Source organism: Cebus imitator, unplaced genomic scaffold (assembly GCF_001604975.1).
Source record: "Cebus imitator isolate Cc_AM_T3 unplaced genomic scaffold, Cebus_imitator-1.0 Scaffold5, whole genome shotgun sequence".
Taxonomy (NCBI): domain Eukaryota; kingdom Metazoa; phylum Chordata; class Mammalia; order Primates; family Cebidae; genus Cebus; species Cebus imitator.
The window spans coordinates 13,135,948-13,147,945 of NW_016107320.1; the positions used below are offsets into that span (position 1 = coordinate 13,135,948).

The 11,998-nt window shown below is 51.2% G+C and overlaps 1 protein-coding gene across 16 annotated transcripts in view; it reads right to left on the reverse strand.

The window, feature by feature from the left end:
- The window catches only part of FGFR1 (fibroblast growth factor receptor 1), a 60,925-nt gene extending 54,366 nt beyond the window's left edge, over positions 1–6,559 (reverse strand). For 13 of the 16 annotated variants that reach the window (XM_017536652.2, XM_017536619.2, XM_037741294.1 and 10 more), the window contains exon 1: positions 5,883–6,559. The gene's annotated coding sequence lies outside the window, so the exon portion shown is untranslated. Of the gene's footprint in view, positions 1–5,105; positions 5,229–5,570; positions 5,737–5,882 lie in introns of those variants that run through there. The other 3 variants (XM_037741316.1, XM_037741344.1, XM_037741325.1) reach the window with 3 other exon arrangements.
- Positions 6,560–11,998: the final 5,439 nt, after the last annotated feature.

The following is an 11,998-nucleotide window of genomic DNA, read 5'->3' on the forward strand; positions in this document are numbered from 1 at the left end:
AAAAAAAAAAGTAAAGTATCTCTTCAATAATTTCTATATTGATTACAATGTGTTCAAATGATAATATTTTGGAAATATAGTTACAATTAAATGAATTATTAAAATCTAAACAAGTCAATTAAAAAACAAATTTTACCTGTTTCTTTTTACTTAATTTCCAATATGGCTTCTAGAAAATGTGAAAGTATACATAGCTCAATGTTACGTTATATTTCTTTCTCTCTTTTTTTTTTCTTTGAGACAAAGTCTTGCTCTGTCACTCAGGCTGGAGTAAAGTGGCACAATCTCGGCTCACTGCAACTTCTGCCTCCCGGGTTCAAGAGATTCTCCTGCCTTAGCCTCCTGAGTAGCTGGGACTACAGACATGAGCCACTACGCCTGGCTAATTTTTGTATATTTAGTAGAGACAGGGTTTCACCATGTTGGCCAGGCTGGTCTTGAACACCTGACCTCTGGAGATCCACCCACCTCGACCTCCCAAAGTGTTGGGATTACAGGCAAGAGCCACTGAGCCCAGCTTTTATTTATTTATTTTTTTAAAACAGGGTCTTCCTCTGTCCCCCAGGCTGGAAAGCAGTGATGCAATCACAGCTCATTGCAGCCTCTGCTTACTAGGCTCAAGTAATTCTCCCATCTCAGCCTCCTGAATAGCTGGGACTACCAGTACAATTAGCATACTTGTCTAATTTGTGTACTTTTTGGTAGAGACAGGGTCTCACCATGTTGCCCAGGCTCGTCTCCATCTCATGGGCTCAAGCAATCCGCCTGTCTTGGCTTCCCAAAGTGCTGGGATTACAGGTGTGAGCCACTAAGCCCAGCTGCTCGTGTTCTATTTCTACAGGACGGCGCAGCTAGAAGCAGCCTCCAGGCCTCTGTACAAGAGTTTCTTCTTTGCCCTTCCTTGTTCTGCAACACGCCAGGTCTTCCCCTTTCTCTGAACCCTACTTTAAGAAGCTGTCTCTTACATAAGACTTTCTTGGGCCTTCTAGCTGGAGGATTTCATTCTTTCCAATTTGCAAACCACATTGCTGGCCCCTCTCACGTGGTGCTTAGGTCATATTAGATGAATGTTATTTATGTTCATTCTCTTCTCTCCCCACGAAACTGCAGGCTCCTTTGGAGCAAGGTTTGTGCCTCCCTGACCTTTGCTAACATGATTGGCACCTAGTATGTACACAGCAGATGCCAACATGTTTGTTAACTGGATAAGTGAATGAAGAAAAAGAAAAGGCAGATGAGAAGAAACTGACACAGATATTCCTCCAGAAAAGAGGCTGATAGTATCAGAGAAAAGCAATTAGCTAGTACGTACCTCTTGTTAACCAGCCAAACTCTAGTCCAAGGAACACTGAGAAAATTTCTAGACAACTTGGTTCTTCAAAACTGAGGAAGTAACACCAAAACATTAATCCCTTCAGATGGGAATAAGACTTATTTCTTAGCAGAAATGGTTGCTTTTCCCCAAAGTGAGTGTTCTCTACTCGAATGTTGAGAGGGCAGGGGGCAAGTACTTAATAACATATGGAGAAAGTTATTCAGCTCAGCTTGCAAAATTTTAGTTGGTCCAAGGAAAATGCAAATCTTTTGAGTCTCTGTTTAAAAAAAAAAAAATTGTCCAAATGTCCTTGGGAGTAGAGGTATATAAAAAATTAGCAGTAAGTGGTTGGGCATGGAGGATCATGCCTGTAATCCCAGCATTTGGGGAGGTCAAGGCCAGGGGATCACTTGAGGTCAGGAGTTCAAGACCAGCTCGGCCAACATGGTGAAATCCCGTTTCTACTAAAGATACAAAAAATTAGCCAGGTGTGGTGATGCATGCTTGTAATCCCAGCTACTCGGGAGGCTGAGGCAGGAGAATTGCTTGAATCCAGGAGGCAGATGTTGCTGTGACCCAGTATCATGCTATTGCACTCTGGCCAGGGTGACAGAGCAAGACTGCGTTTCAAAACAAAAACAAATTAGCAGTAAGTGAAACACGAACTGCTACACGTAATATAGAAAAACATGAACTGCTACATGAATCTGCTGCTGTTGCAGTGACTCATGCCTGTAATCCCAGAACTTTGGGAGGCCAAGGTGGACAGAGATCAGCCTGGCCAACATGGTGAAAACACTCTACTAAAAAAATATATAAAAACTAGCCAGGCATGGTGGCGTGCACCTGTAATGCCAGCTACTCGGGAGGCTGAGGCAAGAGAATTGCTTGAACTCAGGAGGTGAACGAGACTCCATCTCAAAAAAAAAAAAAAAAAAAAAGAAAAGAAAAAGAGAAAATCTTGCTCTTGGAGACAGGATGTACTATGAGTGGAACCCCACAAAATACTTGGGATGGTTCATCTAGGTGAGTGCTATTTAATGGGGGAGAGGGCCCTAAACATAGTTTCTTTCATTGCAGGGGAGAGAGAGGTGGTGGTGAGTAGAGAATTTCTGTTTAAAGTAGATGCACTCTTAGGGGAAAACAAATATCCTAGCCCAAGTCTGACATTTCATCCTCTCTGGAAACACCAGAATCTTCTCTAAAGCTCTGCATCTGGGCTCCCACCAGTCCCTGGTGCGTTCAGGCCTTTTACAAAGCTCTGGGGAAGACAAATGCAAGACACAAATTTCCCAGGAGGAAATTAAACTCATCAAGTGACATGAGGCCCTTTCAGAACAAGACATTCGAATCAATTCTAACTTCTTTTCCACGAGCAGCAACAGGCTCAAACTTTGCTAGGATGCTCTTTAACTAACAGCCATTTTGATGAAAGACACTTTAAAAACAGAGGCAAGAAAAAGGCCTTTGGAGAACCGGCTGCTAAAACCCCAAGTTCACACGAGCAAATCTCCCATTTTAGGAGTCTTGTTTCAGGTCAATACTGAAAACAAAGAACACACCACTAAAAGCAAAACCCATGGATTTTCCTTGGTCTCTAAGGCTTGAATCTGCCTACCCAGTGTTCAATTCAATTTTCTTGCCCTCTGGAGTCTACTAGGAATAAAGCTAGCTCAGCCTGAAGGATGCACCAATGTATCTAATCCTCTTCCCCCAGGGAACGGGGTCACTTCTCCATTTCTTCCTGAGCTTTTGCTTCCCTTGCTATCAAAGGGCCACCCAATGGAACTTTCTAACATCCTCCATGGCCAGAGGCCAAAGAAAAGAAGCGCCCTTAAGACTGTCCAAGTGGTACCCACTTTGGCCTGAATCCCCACTGGGAAAAATACGTCAAAAATGAGCATTTCTGCAGGCATGTTTGGAAAAGCAGGCAGTGAAAGTACACGGTCCAAGTGGCTCTCAATCTGGATGAACCTCATTAAAAAGCTGACACTCAACTATGACTAAGAGCAAATGCAACAGATATTTCAAGGAGCTTGTCACTGATGTAGTTCATAACCCTTCCAGTTGGAGTCAAGCCCCAGCAGCCTCCCTGTCCCCAAACACCCTGCACCCGGAGGGAGGGTCAGGGGCAGCCCGAAGCTTCTCCTAACCCACTGCGGGGGAGGATATGTAAACAAGTCATTAGGGAGGCAGGTCATCAGGACATACGGCTGGCAATGGCAGAGGCTGCTAGATCTCGGTCCTGAGAGAAAGGTGGATGACCCAGGCGTGGGGGTGATTAACCCGACCAATGTGGGTCCCACGGGGTCCTGCTACTTCGCTTTTAAAGAAGCCTCAGGGAGGAAACCCGGATCCCGGGTCAAGGGAGGAAAATGGCCACTTTCTGCTCAACGGTCTCAAGGCTAAGGTTTTCCCATTTAGATGGTATTCCAAAAAAAGCGCTGGTCCGGAGGTGCAAAGGGCAGAGCACATCTGCGGAGGAAACAGTCACCTTAATTACCACGTCTAGAGAAAGTGCGATTTCATTACAGCCTCCAAAACTACCGCCCAAAGAAGGAAACCAGAGAAGTGTTTTCAATTTGAAACAGACTGGAAAGAAGCGGGTGAGAGACCGACTCTCCGACTCTCCCCACCCTCCCGCAACTTTGGACCACAAGGCACTTTCTGCCTCAAAGACTATGACCAAACACAGCTCGACAATCCAACCCCGCTTTCAAACCTGTGGCCGTTATTTAAACGGTAAAATGTCCCACTTTAGTTTCCGGGGATGCGACCCAAATCAGTCCTTAAAAACACACAGAGAGCGCCTCTGACAACAGCCGCCCACTCCCCCGGCCCTGCGCACCGGGCTCGCTCCTGGAGGTGAAGAAGGGGCGCGTGACGCCACCGCGGGGCGGCCGAGAAGGGATCGCGGGCTCCGGGCGGGGCAGGCGCTCCTGCAGCTCCAGCTATAACTCAAGGGAGAGAAAGCAATGCTTTGGTTCCAGAAACTTCCATCGTCAAGGCCACTTCTGGCCAGACGCACGGCCAAAGAGCCCCCCTAGTCTCGCGGATGAACCGTTCGCAAGTGCCATCCCCTAAAACCTTGGCCCCATCTCCCAAGATGCCTCTTTTCTGCGCAATCCAGAAAGCACCCCGCCGCCACCCACCAGCGGCAGCAAATAACTAACTTGGTGGGATCTTAAATAACTCGGGATCCAAGGAAACTTTCTTTTCTCCCCTAAATCTCAACGCCGCATCTCCAAGTCTCCAGAAATGTTAAGGAGGGAGGTGGTCAAGGCGAGTTGAAGAATCCCAGTTTTAATTTGGAGGAGGGGGAGGGGAGGAAGAGGTAAGTTAATAATGCGGCTGCGGTGTACCCGTGTGGGGTGAAACGGAACCAGATGCGGCCGCCACATCTGGAAAAGGGGGATGGGGGAGGGCTAGGGTAGAACAGCACCGTGGAAATGTTTTTCAAACGGGCTGATACCTTCTGGGCCCAGAACAAGACACAGGCTTCACTCCCCCCGACACACACAGTGTCTGGCTGCCTTATAGGGGTGTTCTATATGAACCCCATATACAACGTCCACAAATTTCTCTGCAGACGTGGGTCGTAGCCTCCCTTTTCTCCCAATCCCAAACATAACGGGAGGGGACGCAGGGCGCAGCGGGGTCTGGGTTAGACAAGCACACGCATCGCAGCCGAGTGAACCGCACCGGACAAAACCCTCATCCCTTCCTCCACCTCCACCTCCAAGAACCAGATTGGGACGGAACGGCCCCGGGCCCTGCCCCCGCCCCATACCTCGGCTTAATGGGGGTCGTCCTCCCATTCCCCAAACTTCCGACCCTTTCAAAGACCAAGTAGATCACCCCTTCTGGAAAGGGGAGTCGTTTTTCGCTCTCAGCTCAAGCAGATTCAGCCATTTGGTGACGACACCTCCTTAAAACGTATTCCAAGAGAAGCTAACCTAGCTCTCCAAGTCCTCCGCATTTCATCCCCCCCGCCATTGCCCCCCACCCAGCCCCCAGACTTTCCCGGGGGTGGAAAAGGACTTAGGAATGTCCCGGATTTTTAGCGTTGAGCCCAAAGCTACCTGCTGAATTGGGGTGAATCCCCAAAACGGGACCAAATAGAGATGGAGTGGAATGCAACGCACACGCACACACCCCGCACCCCACCTCGCCGCCCACTCCCGCCCTCCTCCCCAGTCCTGGAAACCGCGGGCCTCGCCGCCTTCGCCCAGGGCCTGTCCCTCCCGGGACTCACCGAGTAGCCGCCGCCGCCGCCTCGCCAGCTCCCGAGCGCGAGTTGGCGGAAAAGTTGGGCGGCGGGAAGAGCGGTGGGACGAGCGCAGGGAGGGGGCGCAGAAAGCGACGCGGGCGGAGGGGAGGGGAGACCCAAGGGGGGCGCGGATTGCCCGGGAGGGAGCCGGGAGGTGGAGGGGGCGGGCGGCGAGCGGAGGGAGGCGCTGGCCCCGGCTGGGCAGCGGAGGGCGAAGCGCTCAGCCGGGAAGCTCCGGCGCCTGGGGCTGCTCGGGACGCTAAACCCGCCCCGGATCGGGGGCGCAGCGGCTCTTACCTCGCTCTGCGTGGAGGTTCGGCCTCGGGAGAGTCTGCCGTGGCTTGTGAGGGCGGGCGTTTGCCCGTGTCCCCGGCGCCGGCCCGCCGCCCCCGGGCTCTGTTCGGGTGTTGGCGGGGTCGCAAAAGCCCCGCGGCCGGCGCTCGACTCCCGGCGGCGCTCGGTGCTCGGCGCCTCCAGCCCGGGCGGGAACAATGGAGCCGGAGCTGGTGCCCCGGAGGCGGGGCGGGGGGAGGGCTCCCGTCCGCCGCCCGGGGTCTCCAGACCCTGCGCCCCCCTTCTCCGGAACGCGGCGGCGGCGCCTCACGCTCCTTGCAGACCAGGATCCATCGCCCCGCGAAGGCTCCGGCGCCGCGGCGTGCCCGACTGCAGCACGGGTACCGTGCGTCCTGCGGGGCGCCCAGAGCTCGGAGCAGAGAAAAGTCCTCCGGCTCCGCGGCTTTTCCAGCAGCGGCGCTCTCGCGGCCGGGGAAGGCGAGGTCGCCGCAATGCGCTACGTGGAGTCTCGGTCCGGTCCGGACGTGGCCACCTAGCTCCTGGCACTGCCCGGGTTCCTCCGCGCCCTGCGGCTGCACCGGCGTCCCGGCTCCCGCTGCCTGCCGCCCGCCGCCGAGGCCGCCGCGCCTGTGGCCGCAGGAGCGCTCCGAGCGCTGTGCGCCAGAGAGGCGCGAGGGCTCGCCCTCTCACTCCCACCCGCGCTGGTCCCTCCTCCGCCTCCGCCCCCTGCCGCTGCCTGCTGGGCCTTGTAGTTCCCGAGCCGCGGCACCCGAGGAGGGGGAGCGGGCCGAGCTGTCCCCGGCTCTGCCCTTCCCTTCCCTCAGCCTGGTCTCCTTTGGCGCTCGCGCCCCTGCATCTGAGCACGTCCCAGAGGGCGCCGGAATTTCAGGCCCTAGACACAGCAGCAGTGTGAGGGGCCAGGTGAAGAGACGCTGCAGCCCTGAGGTTGTACCTGGTAGCGTGGGCTTTGGAGTCTGTGCGCCTTGGGGAAATAATTTTCGCGCTCTAAATCTCGGTTTTGCCATCTGTAAAAGGGGAATAATCGTGCTTTTCGTATAGAGTTGAGGCGTCAACGAGGGCCTGGCGCATAGTTAACACTTAATAAATACAAGCTGCTTTTATTCTTGAGAAGGTCAGCCCCTCCTCAAACCCTTGCTTTGGATCTCAGCTTTCCCCAGCCACATAATTTAGATTTTGTGGTCCACCGGGAAATGGACTCTGTAAATTCTACAGTGATGTTGTTGGCCCTCAGAAGTCTCCAGCCTGCAGTGAACATCTAGGAAGCAAAGAGTAAGCAGTGGGAGTTGAGGGGAGAGGTGTGGTTGGTTTGGAAATTAATCACAGCCCACTCAGAACACCCTCCAATACTATGGAACCCAGGAAAGTGGCTAAAATGCTTCCCCCTGAGCCTTCCGTGGAATGGTATAATCTAGTGGTTCCCTAATCCAAATGGACACAGGTCCTGTAAAGAACTTCTGAAAAATACAAATTTATGGGCCTGCTCAGACATGAGGAATCGCGCTGTCCCAGGAAGGAGCCAAGAATCTGTGTTTTTTCCAAGGCTCCGTGGGGCCTATGATGTGAGCCCAGGCTGAGGCCACTGTTGAGGTGGGAAGCAGGCAGCTCTAGGGCTGAAGGATTCCTCCATTCTGTCCATCATTTATGAAGTTTGATGTCGGACAAGTCATGCATCTGATAAAATCAAAACAGGGGTATCTGTTGCTACTCCTTCACAAGATGGTCATAAGAATCAAATACAAATAGTAGCCATCAGTGTGCCAAAAATATTACACAAATAGATGTCACTATGTAAGTTAATGGCAGGGCCTGTTCCCTCACCATCACCCACCTCAACTCCCAAATTTGTAAGGGTTTGAATACTGAATGAGATCCCCCACGCAACTCCTCCCCCACCCCACCCACCGCTCCGCCCCACCCCACCCCCATTAATGTAAGAAAGGGATCCTCACATTATTTTTCCTTTTTTTCCCTTCTTTTCTCTTTTTTATTTTTTCTGAGACAGTCTCACTCTGTCGCCAGGCTGGAGTGCAGTGGCGCGATCCCAGCTCAGCGCAATCTTCCACTCCCTAGTTCAAGCGAGTCTCCTCCTCAGCCTCCTGAGTAGCTGGGATTATAGGCACGCGCCACCATGCCCAGCTAATTTTTGTTTTTTTAGTAGAGATGGGGATTTCATCATGTTGGCCAGGATGGTCTCAATCTCCTGACCTCGTGATCCGCCCGCCTCGGCCTCCCAAAGTGCTGGGGTTACAGGCGTGAGCCACTGTGCTCGGCCTATTTTTCTAATCTACCAGTAGGTGACAGACTAGTGACCAATACAGTGTTATTCACATAGTAGACGTTCATGAAATTCTTTGACTGGCCAAAGAGCAAATATTCAATAAGTATTTGTTGAGCAAATGAATAAACAACTAAATTACAGCTCACCCCTGTAATCCCAGCACTTTGTGTGGTCAAAGCAGGAGGATCACTTGAAGCCAGGAGTTCAAAACCAGCCTGGGAAACAAAGTGAGCCCTTGTTTCTGCAAAAATTTTAAAAATTAGTTGGAGTTGGAGGCTGAAGAAGGAGGATGGCTTGAGCCTAGGAGCTTGAGGCTGTAATGAGCTACGATCGAGCCATGATACTCCAGCCTGGGCAACAGAGCAAGACCCTTTCTCAAAACAAAATAATACAAAACAAAACACTAGAAACAGGAACTCATATATTTGTTGAATAAATGAACTTTAGACTGGGCGCGGTGGCTTATGCCTGTAATCCAGCACTTTGGGAGGCTGAGGCAGGCGGAACATGAGGTTAAGAGATCAAGACTGTCCTGGCCAATACGGTGAAACTCCATCTCTACTAAAAATAAATAAATAAATGAACTTCAGCCATTGTTTATAGGGTTTTCCCCTACAAGCCACCCTTTAATCCTTCAGCTCCTGGTCAGGCTTGGTTTATACTCCTATATATGCTGCCCACCCATTAGGCCTCCTACATTTTAATTAATGGTCATTACAGGCTTGTAAGAAGGCCAAACTCACACCCTACCCTCAAGAGGCCTTCCCTGCCCATCCCAGCCTTGTCAGTCCTTGGACCCCCTGCTGACTTTCTGGCTATCTGCCAAGTTGATACTTACCATAGCTTTGTTAGTGGTTCTCCTTATTCTGCTTTCTCTCTAGCTGGCTTCTAAACCGCTTTATGGCAAGGATCTCATCTAGGCGTCTGACCAATGCCACTCAGGAGGTTTTCCATGTATCTTTGCTGTTGATGGACTCGCTAAGCGTAACAAATATGGGTTACCAGAGGAGGAAATATAATTTGAGGGAATATGATTGGGAAGGCAAGCCATGAAAAAAATCCAGCATTTAATATTAATACCCAGCTACTATTTTCCCACTTTATTCCTATAGGAGTGTGTATCGCCCTTCCTCTCCGTAATTCTTCTAAAACAAGGGTTTTTTTGTTTTGTTTTTGTGACGGAGTCTTGTTCTTGTCACCCCAGGCTGTAGTGCAATGGCACCATCTCAGCTCACTCAGCTCGCCTCCACCTCCTGGGCTCAAGCAATTCTCCTGCCTCAGCCTCCTGAGTAGCTGGGATTACAGGCGCCTGCCACTATGCCCAGCTAATTTTTATATTTTTAGTAGAGACTGGGCTTCACTATGTTGGCCAGGCTGGTCTCGAACTCCTGGCCTCAGGTGATCTGCCTGCCTCGACCTCCCAAAGTGCTGGGATTATAGGCGTGAGCCACCACATCTGGCTTAAAACAAGGGGTTTTAAATCAAGCCACTTTTTCTTATGATTTGGAACCATTATAGGAGTATCTTGATCCCTAAAGAAGAGGCTAAAGAATGTGTTCTTGATTTAAACAGAAAGAGAATGATCTAAATGCCTATTTGGTGTTGAGGGACATGGGCCTGCTGCTGAAAAATCCTCTATAGATTCATCAAGAAACCAAAATGAAAGCAGTGGCCAACTTGCCAGCGCTCCCTCCTCCACTCTCAGGAAAGAGCTGATGGCAGCTGAATGGAGAAGGTGAGAAACTCAGTGAAGGCATGAGCTGTCCACAGACCGCAGACACACTTCTGAATAATTGAGAGTTGGCTGCTTTTATCCTTCCAGCCCATCTCCCCTTCTGTCCCACTCCTCTACCTGCCTCATTCTGAAACGCAGCCCTTCCATTTCTGGGAGGGCCCAAGGCCAGAGGGAGAGTGTCTCCAGGACAGCTCTGAGCCACTCCAGGCAATGGGGGTCAGCTGGAAGCTCTGCCTGTCTCTGTCCTGCCCGAGGCCTCCTGGCACCTTGCCTCCCCATACAGAAATGTAATCTTCCCTCCGAGATAACAAAGAGCTGGGAGGGTCAGGGAGGATTTGTCGGCCCTTCGCCCTGCCAGCTAGATGTCTACAGGAAGACAAAGGCCCTCACGCTGGAGGGCCTGATAACCAGTTGGGGGCCTGTTGCCTCCCACATCTGTGGGAGGAGGAGACCACTGCTGAATGAAATGAAGGGAAACAGAGCTCTCCGCAAAGCCCAGCCAGCTCTCTTTGTTTGGGAACACTGCAGGAAATCTCTTCCCTGCTCCTCCGGCTTCTTGTGTCCTCAGAGTTTTCCCGGGGAGAAAGGAGCTTCTCAACTCTTCTCCCCACATTCCTTCTGCCCCAGGTCATCCCTGCTCTGCCTGAGTTCAGTTATTTTAGGGCTCAGCTGTGCCTACCAGGGATGATCACCCCACTGCCCTGGATGGATACTGCAGAATTAACACCTCCCTGTTATGGAAGAAGTCAGGTCAGGTAAGTGCCATTGATATGGGGCAAGGTTGCAGAAACTTCCAGACCAGGCTTCGAGAGTCCCCAGGATGTGGCGAGAGCTGGCAGAGTCTCCACTCTGAGAGCTGGTTGTGGAAGGGGATTTGGGAGGAGGGAATTGTCTGGGTTTTTCCCTACAAAGTGGATCATTCACAGGTCCTGGGAGCAGGTGGGCAGCTAAGCCTTTTGCCCCAGGCCCCTGGAGTTAGGGAACAGCAGTCAGTCACCATCTGGCTACCATTTGGTGACCCCTGTCTGTTCCCAGAGCAGCTTCAGTATGTCAGGGAAGGAAGGGTCTTGTTTGGCTTGGTGTTTTTGTAAATAACATTCACTCTCTCCTGCCAATTTGGAGTGAGAAAGAGAGTGAGCTGTGTGGCAGCTCAGCTCTGTCTGGCCTGAATGCCACATCTATATGGAGCCTGTGGGTGCCAGGGAGCACTTCTTGTGTGTCAGGCGCTGTGTCAGGCACAGTGGATCCAAAGATGAAAGAGATGGGGGTGCAGCCTGGGGGACCTCCCTTGTCTTGTGGGGGAGACCAAACCAGACACGTAGTGCCACCCAGGGCCATCTGCAGGGCGCTGTGGGAGGAGGGACCAAGAAAGAAGATGACTAGGGTGATGCCTGAATCTTGAATGAGAACAATGTGAAAATCCAGAAACTCATTTGGAATAACTGAGGAAAGCAAGCCTGGAGTGTACATGGTGAGGGGTAGGGGTGAGGGTAGGCCGTTGGTAGTCATTGAAGCATGGAATTATTTTGTTCTGAAGGGATGAACTTAGTCTCTGGGGTCAAACAGTTTTGAGCATGGGTCCCGATTCAGCCACTTACTGCTCGCTGTGTGATCCTGGGCAAGCTAGTTAGCTCCACTGCATTTGCTCAATGGTGAAATGAAGATAACAATGGTAACTGTTCTTCCCAGAACCGTTGAAAGGATTAAATGAGAAAATGCATGTAATGCTCTTGGCAAAGTGCCCAGCACATTGTAAATGCTCAATAAATGGTAGTCGTTGTTGTTGTTGTTGTTGTTTTCTAAGCCCAAGAACTTTCCTTTGACGGAAGACACCTTCTGGAGCCTGGGTATCTTTGTGGCTTTTTTCTTTTTCTTTTCTTTTCTTTTTAGACAGTGTTCCTCGCTCTGTTTCCCAGACTGGAGTGCAGTGGTACAATCTTGACTTACTGCAGTCTTGGCCTACTGGGCCCAAGCAATCCCCCCAGCTCAACCTTCCAAGCAACTGGGACTCTAGGCATGAACCACCATGCCAAGCTGGTGTTTATATCTTTTTGTGGAGGCGGTGGTCTCCCTATGTTGCCCAGG